General features: G+C 39.9%; 1 protein-coding gene across 1 annotated transcript in view; it reads left to right on the top strand.

The window, feature by feature from the left end:
* The window catches only part of ITGA9 (integrin subunit alpha 9), a 217,633-nt gene that overhangs the window by 69,451 nt on the left and 135,634 nt on the right, over positions 1–12,548 (top strand).

Below are 12,548 nucleotides of genomic sequence, written 5' to 3'. Positions count from 1 at the left end.
CATGCTTTGGGTGAATTCAGGTCTGGTTCTTTGCTTGGTCTCCCTCAGTAAAAAATAGACCCCAGAGTGTTCAGTGGTCTCTTCTTAGGCCCTGTTTGACAAATGCAATACTAAACATGCCTGGGTAGTTACCATCTCCAGTCAAGAAATTCTGACATTTAAACTCTAAGGCATCCATACCATTTGAACTGAAGGGATCACTTTATTAGCTACTACCATTAGCAGTCACCACCTCCTTTGTGAAACAGCCAGCAATTAGCCAGTGTATGGCAAGCACTCCTGACCACCCAGTTTGTTGTTTAAATAATCCAGAGAGTTTAAATAAAACAGGCCCTTACATCACCACCACCAAACTTGGCATGTCCTAGAGAACTTTGTTTGAAACCGTTGTAGTTTCCCTAAGATGAAATGTTGTATGTTTGAAACCCATGACTGGGATTTCAGAATCTGAGTTGAATTCTCAGCTGTAAAGCAGTAATCTGGTGTGAAGCTGGGAAAGCACTTACAATTTTTCTGATCTTAGTATCACCCTTCTGTCTTGCTCTTGAGTCATCATGCCTGTTTGCTCCATAAGCTCTTTGCAGGACAGTCAGGACTTGGAGGACAGCCTGTAACTTGCTTGCAGTTCCTATGGTAATCATTTGTTTTGTGTATTTGTGTATTAACTGGAACACTTATTCTCTGAATCCGACTCAATGGTTTAGGGTGGTTCTGCCAGACAAATTTATTTGTGTTTTGGGTTTTTACTTTTTCCCTTACACTCTGGTTTTTTTCCTCCCTTTGGGTTTTTAGGCAAAGGCAGACATTGCCAAATCCCACTGCCATAAGCTGGGTGGAAATGTGCAGATTGGTTACTCACAACTGCCAGCGGTGTAAGAGACAGAGCACTCCAGGATCAGAGGCCAATGCACTACATTGCAGAAATGTTTTTTAGTTGGAAACATTGATTGTTCGCTTTAAAATTCTTCTCATCATCCACGCATTTTATGCATGTGCACCTATCTTCCAGCTGGGCTACATCAGCCTCATTCTGAAAATTTATTTTTCACAATGCTTTCAATTGTGTTCTGTATTTTGGGCCTTCTGTTAGGCTCTTCCACTCAAACCTGTTTTAGTGGTTTTTACATCCACAGTTGAAATCTTGTATGCACCATTACAAATATCTATTGATGTTTTTTAAAAGAACACAGAGTAAGCTCTTAATTGGCCTATCGATAGCAAAGAATTGCACCGAGGGCCTCAAACAATAACACTTCAAGCTGTGTCCTTGCTATATCTCCTAAGAAACACAAGACCTAGCAAGCTGGGAAACTGCATGGGAAAACTTTGAAGACTGAATAGCTGTAGCAAAGTGGGTCTGGGGCTTTGGCCTTTCTTCCTCCAACTTAATGATGAACCAGTTGCCTAGCATGATAATGCTCTGCTATTGTAGGTGCTTTTATTTCAAATGGACAAAAAACCTTTAGGCTTAGGTTATCCTTAAGCTTTAGACTTAGGTTATCCTGACTTAAGGCAGTTAACTGTTGTAAAATGAGGTTGCATTGCTGCAGTTGAGTAGTGTTGCTAAACGAAGGAGACAGATACCTCCAGGACACAGGTGACTTAGGTCTTGGTGACAGTGTGTGAAAGAAAGAGAAACACCTCGCAGCTGAAGGTGTTGACCTTGGGATATCTCAAGCCTACTCAGGAGATATCAGCATCACAGATATTGGTGCGGCCAATTTGCTTTTCCTTGCCTCCAGTAGCTGGTGCCAGCTTAGCCCTTGAGAACAAACAAGGGAGGTAGAGATGAGGCTTTGGTTAAAAGATGAACTGGGGAAGTTTGTATCTCACAGCTTTTTCTCTGAATGACTCTCAGTAACATGGGGCGTGTGTTTTGGGAAAATCAGAGCTCTTAACTGAGTATGGCAGAAGACATCTTGCTGAACTTGAGTTTCTTGTGGATGCCAAAAATGCACCTGGGTTCAAAAACTGATCACATGAATCCATGGCATAATACTTCAAAGATAAATGCAAAGATACAGGCTGGATTCAGAGAGTCTTTCCATATTGCTAGAAGCTGGGATGGTGTATGCGGGGGGTATCAGTGTGTAAGCCTTTGCTTTTTCTTCTTGATAGGAATTTATCATTGTCCCTGTTTTACCCCCCTATTCTTACCCTATATTCTCATCTTTCTGAATATTTTAAGTTAATTATAGTTGAAATACCAGGGTCATAGGAATTCCTTAAACAGGGTTTAATGAATTTAACATGTCTGATGGTTGACTGACATGTCTGTCAGTTGACGGAAAGCCATTTTCAGTAACTGGTTGCACAAGTAGTGTCTTCAACCAAGGTTGCATTCAGTGTATTTTACAGTGACAGGTAGAAAGATGCAGAAGAGCTGTGCCTGTAGGCGCATTACAGGCAGGATAACCTGCAAACAGGTAAGGTCTGGCATCAGAAGGGGCAGGGTTGAGCTAGGAGGAGAGACAGGGACTGAATCTGTGAGATGGAGACTTGCTGCTATTCGGACAGCCCATGGGGACCAATTCAGGAGCAGAGAGGAAGCACAATATAGCTTTAGTGAAGACTTCGATTTTCTGATTCGTTTGCAAAATAATACTTAAAGTATTATGGCATTTCCTTACGTCATGAGCATGAGTTAATTAGAGACTCTCTGAACACTGTGAAGTAAGATAAAATGCCAGACAGTGGAAGGATTGTAGGAAAATTTATTTCGGAAGTTGAGAACACTAGACTTAAAGAACATTTACCTTAATGGTATTTCAAAGACTGGGCCTGGGGAAAGACATGGACATGCCCCCTGTTCTTCTCAGGGCTTTTATCATCCCTGGCCCCCCTCTCTGGGGGCCTTTACATGTCTGCAAGGTCTTATCTTTTTCTCATACCAGGGAGAGTTTCCCTGGAATGCAGGAGAAAACACCTAAAACTGTCTCTGGGAAAGATGCTTCTTCCAGGCAGGAAAGTCTTCCTAAGCGAAATAAGCCCAGATCTCCTTATAATGAATCTTCCAGAAGTGTCTTCTATCCTTACAGTGCTAAATGAGCTTGACTCAGCCCTATACAGGAAAAAGTGGGAGGTAAAAGAGAAAGAAAACTAAAAGGGAAATCTGCCCATGAAAAAAACCTCACCGAAACAACTCAGTCATTTTCAAGTTAAATATTTAATTCTGGGGAAAACAGTGTTTGTTTCTTGTCCCTTTTAGAAAGAGTTTTTAAAAAAGAGAGTAGTAGAAACAAGAACTAAACTTGAAAAACATTTACAAAACCATTGAAAATAGAGGTAAGTGGTGGAGTGGTGGTTAACAGCTGCTAACCAAGACAGTGAGTAGTATATTATCCTGGATATGGAAGGAATAGTGGCTTTCCTTTGCATGTGAAGAGGAAGAAGCTTGGGTGAGAATCCAGAAGATCTGTAGATCAGGTCCTGAAGTGAAGATGCACAGATAAAAAAGCCATGACAGAAAAAAAGTCTCAGGTAATTCTTTTAATCGAAGTTCCTTCTCCAAATGCTTAGAAGGCTTCCTACATGATGGAAGACAAATCAGGTGAGTTGTCTCCAGCCAAAGTGGTAGTAAAGACCTTATGTGACCAACTGATTCAATGAATAATTGTGTATGCATTTCCAGGACCAGCTGCTTTTCACCCAAATTTCTGAGGTAACTCAAATAGGAAATAGCGAATTATCAACTCTAGTTCATAAGCTACCACTTAATTTGCATTTTGGTATCAGAACAATGATACAATATAACAGACTTCATGGAGACTAAATACTGTTTGTCTTCCTTATGTACTAGGGGAACTGATAGAAAGCATAGAAAGAATAGAATTATTATGTCCATAGATCATATGCTAAAATGAGGAAAAATCAGTGTGATTTTCTTAGGGGACATTCTCACAGATGTGTTTGCATTCATTAGAAAGAGTCAATGAAGATACTATTCTGGATATTGTATAAATTAATTTCTAGAAAGGTTTTACAAGCTCTTCATTAGGTAACTGTGTGGAAATGGAAGCCTTAAAGAGGAAAGGCAGTGTTGTGAATTAGGAGCTGATCGAATAGTAGAAATAATAGTCTTATGTTGTAGCTGGAGATGACTGGGGTGTCACTGAAAACTGTGTGGGCCTGTGCTTTGTAGTGATACAGAAAATGCATGAATGGTGAGATGACAAAGTGTGCTGACGGTGCAGTAGTACTCAGGGTAGAAAAAAGATGCCAATGTATGGTAGTATTCAGAGTAGAAAAAAACAGAAGATGTTATTTTGAATTTACAGAAAGATTTTGCAGAATGGGCATTAAAATGGCTGATTAAATTCCAGTAATTTTCATGGTATAAGCTGTATATATACACACAGTTATAGGGTTTAAACTGATTATTACAATTCAATATAGAAATGTCGAAATTATTAAACCTAGGTCTTTGAAAACATCAGTTCAAGTGGCAAACAAATATTGATTCTTGATCAGAATTAGGAGAGAGTAGAGAGCCAAACTAAAAATCATTTATGTTCAGGATATGTCGTGGTGCAGGGATATCCTGGACATAGTCATCTTTGCTTTCAGAAGAGGGTAATGATAAAGGTAGAAGAGGTATAGGAAATAAGGTTACTTAGAGAGTGAGATGACTTCAGAGGTGATTGGGCTATTTAAAGAAAAAAAGTCTGTGAAGGATTAATAACAAAATTTTACGTAGAAGATCAAGTGTATGAACTTGAGAGTATATAGCAGAAATAATGCGGTTTGTTCTCATTGGCTTGTGTAGTCTCCCCCTCAATGTCCTTTATTGACCTTTGTATATGCCATACCTGGGTTTTTTTGATCGCATACAGCTAGTCAGGGCTCCTCCTTGAAGCTGTATTTTTCACTGGCCATGGAAAGACCCTCATCACAAGGCTGGCTTTGTGCAGTTCTGTTCTCAGCTTTGTAGTCCAGTAATGCTATTCCACTTCCTATCAAGAGATGTAATCTTGGGGAAAAAGTAAACTTTTGACCAAAACCTTATTGTTATATATACTTGGTGGCATGCCCTGAATCAGGGCAGGAGTGGGTGTAAACTTGACTTGCTCAAGTTGCTCTTGTCCTTGTAAGAAATATGAGTACTTTGTGGGAGAGAAGGATGGGGAAGAAGTTTGAGATTTCCCTTAGTAGTTTTGACTGAAAAAAACTAGTATTCTTGGATACAAAGCAAGATGGTGAGAGCCTTTTCACCTTTTTTTACAGTAGAGTCTGCACTCCTTAGCGAATCCCAGCCTGAGGAAGACCCCCCCCTCACAGGCAGTTAGTATTTTCTGTATTTTCTGCAGCCAGGGCAGCGTCTTGGGAAAGGTTTAAGAAATCACGTCTCAGGATTGACTGATCCCCAGGAGGCTGCAGAGCACTGTGGTGTTGATTGTTTATAAACTTGATGGGGAGGAACAAAAAAATCTATGCAAATACTTGTGAGCAGTCTTCTCTAATTTCTGTTTGTTGGAGGGTAATTAGCTACTCCTTTTGATCACAGGGAAGAGTTTCTACTTTGTAACTAAGACTTTCTTGCTTCTTGGAAGTTTTCATTCTTAATTTTTCATCTAGACTTGTCATGCCTTTCACAGCCCTGGCAGAAAATGGTAAGGAATTCAGGTTTGTTTACAGTCTTTTAGAGAAAAGGGGCGGGGGGGGGGGGGGAAAGGAAAAGAAAAGGTCTGGTAATGTGTTCTTAAAGGTCTTAATTATGGATTCAAAATAAAACAGCAAACTAAACTAGCATCAAACCACGTTTTGTTTAAAAATAACCCAACCCAGTGTGCATATGAAAGGGAAAAATGGATATGTGAGTGAAGACCCAAGACCTATTACAACAGTCTGTTAACATTGCAGGCATGAAATATAGTTGTTTATAGTATTTGGCAGAGGATTTCAGAGTAGATCCTTTGCTTTTGTCGGCAGGGGGTAGGAAGTGCTCAGGCCCTCGCTTGAAGTTGTTATAAATATTAACTTTATAAAACCTGTGCTGGAAGTCTACAGAAACCTGTAGAGCCAGACAGCAGAACTCACTGATACAATTGTATTTGGGAACTAGCAGACCTGTCTACAGAAAAAAGGAAAGAGACGAACCTGAAAACTTTATTACTTACCCACAGTATTGATTGCAAAGCAAATGAGACTTCCAGAGCTGGGTACTGTTTTGTTCTCATGCTTTGACTCCGGCTTGTTGTGTTACGGTTATGCCCCTACATCTGATCATGGCAGAAAAAAATAATCTTAACATTGAATTAAACTTGGGTTTAATGTGGGTTTTCACTGCTGGGTATCAAAATAGCTGCTTTCATATTGCTAATCTCCAGAGGCATAGAAGTCAGGAAAATACTGTGGGAGAATGGGAATGCAGCACGGTGACGTCTGAGTTGCAAACAGACTTTGTGTGTTTCACTCCTGTATCAAGATGAACTGCAGAATACAATGTCAGGATAAAGAGAACCAGATATTTGCATTGTTATGAGATAACGTAATGACTGTGTTTTACTGAAAGGAATTAAGTTTTAGTGGCTGAACAAATCCTTTGGCAGCAGCTTGCTTTTCCATTCCAAACACTTTTTGCCCCCTCAAACTGTGGGGAAATCTTGCAACACTGCTTGTAAAAAGTAACACTGATGAGTTGACATTATTTAGGGGACAGGAGGTCACGCCAGCTGCTTTTCAGCCAGTTTAACAGATGTTCCTTCCTAAAAAGGGCATGCTGTACTCTTTCTCCAGTGTCTCCAGTATACTGTATATCAAGTGCTACAGCTTTTGTGCTGAAGTCTTGGCATTAGGTATTTATAGTTACTCCTACACGGCATGATGCAGCCCCTCTTTTACACAAAAGAACATGGGTGGTTAAAGCCTTCCAAAAATTGTCAAACAGGGAAACTTTGCAATCGAAATAGATCATACTCCTGGGGTTTCACCACTATCTATTTTGATTTGCTAATGAAGTCCTACAGTGGTCTTGGTGCCTTGGTTCTTTTCAGTGGAAACAAACAAAAAGAAAGATGAAGATGTACTCCCTTAATGACTCTGCTCCTAGAAAAGTCCCAGTTTGATGTGAAGATGCAGTAGGTTGATTTTAGGCTGCTACTGGTTCGTGTTCACTGCTTCTTGTGTAATGCACTAAGACCACTGGGAAAGAAAAACGTGCATATAGTCAAGAAATGTGCATTTAACTTGTTTTACATTCAAACTGACATTGTAGGTGTCCAGTCTCATTGCTACTGTCCCAGAATTCCATGTGCTGTGTTACATGATGCATTTTTATCCATTTACTTTGATAACTAAGTATCAACACAATTTTTAGATGAAGCTCCATTAGTGTGATGTTTAGTACTGATTTGGCCAGCCTGCTAAATAAGGTGATGCTGAGAAATAGCAAGGTTACTGAGCAATGCAAATAGTCCATTCTATACCGCTACTTCTACGCTTCCTCTGTCACTTGGGATAAAATTCGTTGTTTGCAGTCCAAAGCAAACAGCATCTAGCTAATAACTTTGATTTACTGGAAGTTGTTGATAATAGGGAGGTAGTGTCTTCTTCTTGCCAGGAATTTAAAAATGCCAAGTTTTTGGTTAAAAGACCATGTTTCCAGATGAGGGGTTGATGGAACAGGCTTCTGGATGCATTCTAAAATGAAACCAGTAATTTTTCATCTGCTAATTCTGGAGGTAATATATAATTACTTTCTTTCCTCTCTCTTGCCTTTTCTTTTGTTTTTTGGATTTGTTTGTTTTGATTTTATTTTTAAATTTAAATAGTACTGCAAGGACTATGCAGTCTTGTCACAGCATTCAGTCACTGAACTTACATGCTTGTACACTTCTTTTCCTGAGACTAAGGTCAGATGATAACTCTCTGCAGGATGCAAATGCAACATAAAGCCACCTTCTCTCCTGAGGTTCAGTTCAAGCACAGGTTTTGTATCTCAGAAGACACTGTGAAGTGGCAAATTAAAGCACTGCAGCAAGAGTCAAAGATTACAAAACTTAATAGTCCGTAATCCCCAGTCATGGCAATCAGTTTGCTACATTCAGTTGTTTCTGTTTTACTATAGAGAGTTCACAGAGCTCACTTGAGCTCCTTGATTGTCATGTGACTTTAGGTTGCACTGTGACAAGTATAACGACTGCTACCATACTTCTAATCATTCAACATCATTCTTGTTTAGCTGAAATAAACTGGAGAAGTCAGTAGGAGTAGAATGACTTGTAGAATGGCAAATATTTAATGCAATTAAAATAATTATTTTAGGGTTTTTTTCTGACAAAAAAGATAATGTTGATAGCTATTGTATTAAAAATTTCTGTTGACTGGATTCTGGTGACAAATTGGTATCGAGGGCAGAAGTATCAGAGATGAATCTCTCATGAAACCTGTAATCTTTCCTATCTGTGCCTTTTTAATCTGAAATGTTTTCTGGGTTTTTATGGTATCAAAAAAACCTCAAACCACCAGAAACCCTGCAACCCCTCCTGTAGATATGCTGTTTCCACTCATGTTAGCAACAGTGCTAAACATCTGGTGAAAGTCCCATGTTTCTTTCCAATCTAATGTCCCATTGCAACTCTGATTTTAAAGTTGTTTGCCTTATTTGGTAACCACTCTAGTTTTCTTGCTGCTTTTTATCTCAGTGCTCTATATTAGTGCTCATATCTTGTGCCAGCATTGCATCACCCATTATGCAGCTGAATCTGAAAGCAGCATCACACTTTTTGGTTTCTTTATAATGATAGCTGCAGTGGTTCTGAAAACTCTTGGTCAGGGAAATCTTGCAAGACAAAATTCTCCAGTGCAGCACAAGCTCTGTAAATAGCTGTAAATCATGAATGTGTTGAAATTAGCTTCCCCATCCTCCACGGGGTTTCTGTGGAATGACAACACATTGTACAGGGGAAAAAACCTCATATCCTATTTCCTACCTCCTGAAACAGCCTGCACCTAGGTTCCAGTAAGTCAGCTGCACTGATGGCCGTGCAGTTGGTACTACAGGGGCTTGACTTCAACTCAAGGCAGGACCATCTTTCTATTGATCAGATGTTGCCTCTGAAGCATGTGGTGCTGAATACACAGTGGAGTTGTGGGTTAATCACCCAAGTGCTTTCTATTAGTGCAGTTTGTTCTGAGTGTGGTTTTGTAGGGGTTTTTTGCGTGCTATGAGTTAAGTGGTGTGCGATTACCCGAAGACAATTTAGTATTTCTGTGAGCCTCATGGGAAGCAATAGCCTTGTGCCTTGTTTTTAGCTCAAATATTTTCCTCTTGTTAATAAGCAGGATGACCATAGGAATTAGGTTGAAAAATGTTCTACTTTCATTTGTAAAGTATTTTACTTCAGGGTGCCTTGCAGACAATTAATCAGTCACAGGAAATTTCTTTAAGATAGCTGAATAGCATTATATCTGTTTTACAGATCAGAAAGTGAGGTAGTGAGACAAAATAATTTGCTCAAACCACCAAGGAAATAAGTGTCAACATCCTGGGATTAAAACTGTTACTTTGTCTCCTTTTCAGGTAAAGTCCAAATGGAGCAGTAGGGTCAAGTCAGACAGTGCACAGGGAGTGTGCTTGGCCACATTGCACCTTATGCAAGCTACACCTGAGCACCAAGGTCCCCAAAATTAGGTACATTGGAAGTAATTTGTGTGAGAATCATTTATATTTATTTAGTTGAAAAGTTTGTTAACTGGATGTAGTGGAAATTCTTTGTTGTGGGAGTTTTGTGTTTAGCATATGTGTCTGAGCACTTTAGATGTGACCAAGAGGCTATGTAACATTAAGAAATGTATAAATTGCTTGAGAAGTGATTTTTGACCTTTATTCTCAATGTTCCTGTTCTTTACTTGACTTCTGAAGATATCGGAGTATAGGTTTGAAGGCAAAACCAGTTAAGGAGAGGATGCAGTGAAATGTTTTGCCCAGATTTGAAAGCTTCCTGTTGCTGCATTTCTCCTTGATGTAAGCTGCCTCCAGTTAGTAGATTTTGCTAGGTTTTGGTAGAGAAAGATATTTCTATTTCATGTGCAATACCTTTGATACTTGGAAACTTGGTTTTGTTTCAGCTCTTCTTCTGTTAGTGATTTTTCTTTAAAATACCTCTTTCAAAAATCCAGTCTCATTCTGATGTGCCTTTTTTTTTTAATTAGATATCAAGCTAAAAAAAAGTCATTATAGTATTTCTGGTGGTGACTTAGCCCTAGAGGAGCCACCATGACAGTCTGTGGGGCATTTTACAACGGAACAGTGTTAGCAGGCACTCTGGCATCTCCTTTTCTGTCAAACTCCCCTAAAACCATGTTATGATTCCCCAGTGTTGGCTCAGACAGCTGTGGAAGCCCTGGGGAACCAATTTTGTTAGTGTGCCCTTGCAGTTGAGTGAGGAGGAGGAAGCAGCAGCAACAGCGTGTACTCCCTGCAGCCAAAACCTGAAGCCACACTGGCACAGCAGATTGTCCCACCTGGCCCCAAAGCACATGCAGCCACGGTGTGTGCCAGCCTCAGAGGTGGAGAATTTACAGAGATTTGCTTATCAGTGGAGGGTTTTGGTTAAGATTTGGCAGGTTTGTGAAGGTGTGTATCCTAGCATCCTGTGAGGGTGCCCATCTGGATCCATGTAGAAACATGAAGGCCTATGGCATCCCACACTGATATTCCCTCCTCTCTTCCACCAGTGTAGAAAAATACCCTCTAAAATTTAATTATCCTGGACTGGGAATGTAGTCCTTGCCCTCTTGGGAGAACTCATTTTCCATGCCCAGCTGTGTTTGGGGACTTCATTTATAATACTGTCAGTGAGTCTGCTGGTTTAAGCAGCAGCATTTTCCCAAGGTATGTTTTTCCATTCGGGGAAGGCTCTGTGGAGCTACTTCACATCATGTGAAAGCCTTTTTTCCATTTTAGTGAACCCATTTTTCCACAAACAGTTGCACCCAGCCCTTGTCCTGGCGTAAAGCTGCACCCAGAGCCCTGGTAGCATTGGGCAATAGGGTCCCCTCTACATGTGTTGTGACACCTGAAGCCCCTCTGCTGGACAGTTTCTGAAAGCCATCCCTGTCCATGGGACTGCATCTGGAGTTAATTTAAACCTCTAGCTGGTTTAATAATCCTCAGGGGACATATAGGTAGTGGCCAGTCCCTACAGACTTGGCAGAGATTAGTGATTAATAAAGTATAGATACCACCATTTTTCCTTGGACAGGAAATGAATCCCTGGGAAGTTTTGGGTCTGTGGATTTTGTGGCTTTCAGGGCAGAAGAGTGCAATGACCCTTTGATAATTTTAGAGGGGAAAGGCAGTAGCTGAGAGAGTGCTGATGCGGCATGTCCCCATAGCACAGTGTGTCTTTGATGGGGTGGGTTTAATGACATATGATACTTTCAGACAATAAATCAAGATTTTTGTATCCCTTCCAGAAGCTGGCAGTGGCCAAGACTGTACCCAAGACTGTGCTTGGAAAACTAAAAAAAAAATAAATTGGAGAAATATAAACATATGAATCCTTTCGCTAGCTTTGCAGGCAGTTCTTTTCCAGTCAAAAACATCCAGGAGTTCCTCAAATTGAAAAACTGCATAGTTACAGCTACATAGTTACCAGCAACTAAGTTTAAAGCTAGTTTAGCTACCACTACACAGTTATACTCTCGAGTTGTAATACAGATAATTAGATGATGCTCTTTTCCAAATCCTGCTGATTATTCCCATTTATTTTTTCTGAGTGTTCTTTGCTTTATCTGCACATTTAAGGAACTCTTTTTTCTCACTTTAAAAATGTGCCTTTCCATGTGCATATTTTTTATTTTTTGTCTACACATTCAATTTGCAATGAACTCCCTTTTTTAAGGCAGTTTAAGGAAAAAAACAGATCAAGAGGTTTAAATCTTTCTGTAGTATTTCCCTCTCCTCTGGTTTTTCTTCATATGAAATGTGATTCTTCTGAAAGGCATTTCTTGGAATAGTTTGAAAGACTGTTGTCTTTAAAGTATAAAGAAGGGACCACTTCTTATGAATACCATGCCAAAGAGGAAAAAGTTTCTTCACTATGATGTTACTCTTCAGGGTTTCATATTAACAGGTTGAAGAGAACTTAACACGCCATAGTCTGTACTTTGTCACGGGCATTTTTCATAACAAAACCAGTTATTTGTAAGCAACATCTGACCCTACCCCATTACTGAAGCAATCTTTCTTTGCCAGCCCTAGAGGAAAACCAAAACTATCCCAAACCCAAGTCCTTTGTGTGTTCTGTCTGTCTGATGACTTTGGGAGCAGTTTTTGCTGTTTGGACCAATGAGCATTGAATGTTTGGGTGACTTTTCAATGGGATAACAAATGCTGTGTTTTAAACACAAGCTTTGCTGGCAAGCATTGTGGCTTACAAAAAATTAAACTGGCCTCCCATCATGGTCATTTTGGCACAAACTAAAAAGAAAATATGTGTTTTTTCTTACTTTGTTCTGTAAGATGGATTGTATGGCAGTTGCTGCTTTTGGGGACAAGAATAGCCAAACATGAGGCAGATATTCATATGACTTAAAATAACAGG

The sequence above is a fragment of the Chiroxiphia lanceolata genome, chromosome 1 (genome assembly GCF_009829145.1).
Source record: "Chiroxiphia lanceolata isolate bChiLan1 chromosome 1, bChiLan1.pri, whole genome shotgun sequence".
NCBI classification, from domain to species: Eukaryota; Metazoa; Chordata; class Aves; order Passeriformes; family Pipridae; genus Chiroxiphia; species Chiroxiphia lanceolata.
Note: the sequence above shows the minus strand (reverse complement) of the source record. Positions and strands in the feature narration are given on the sequence as shown.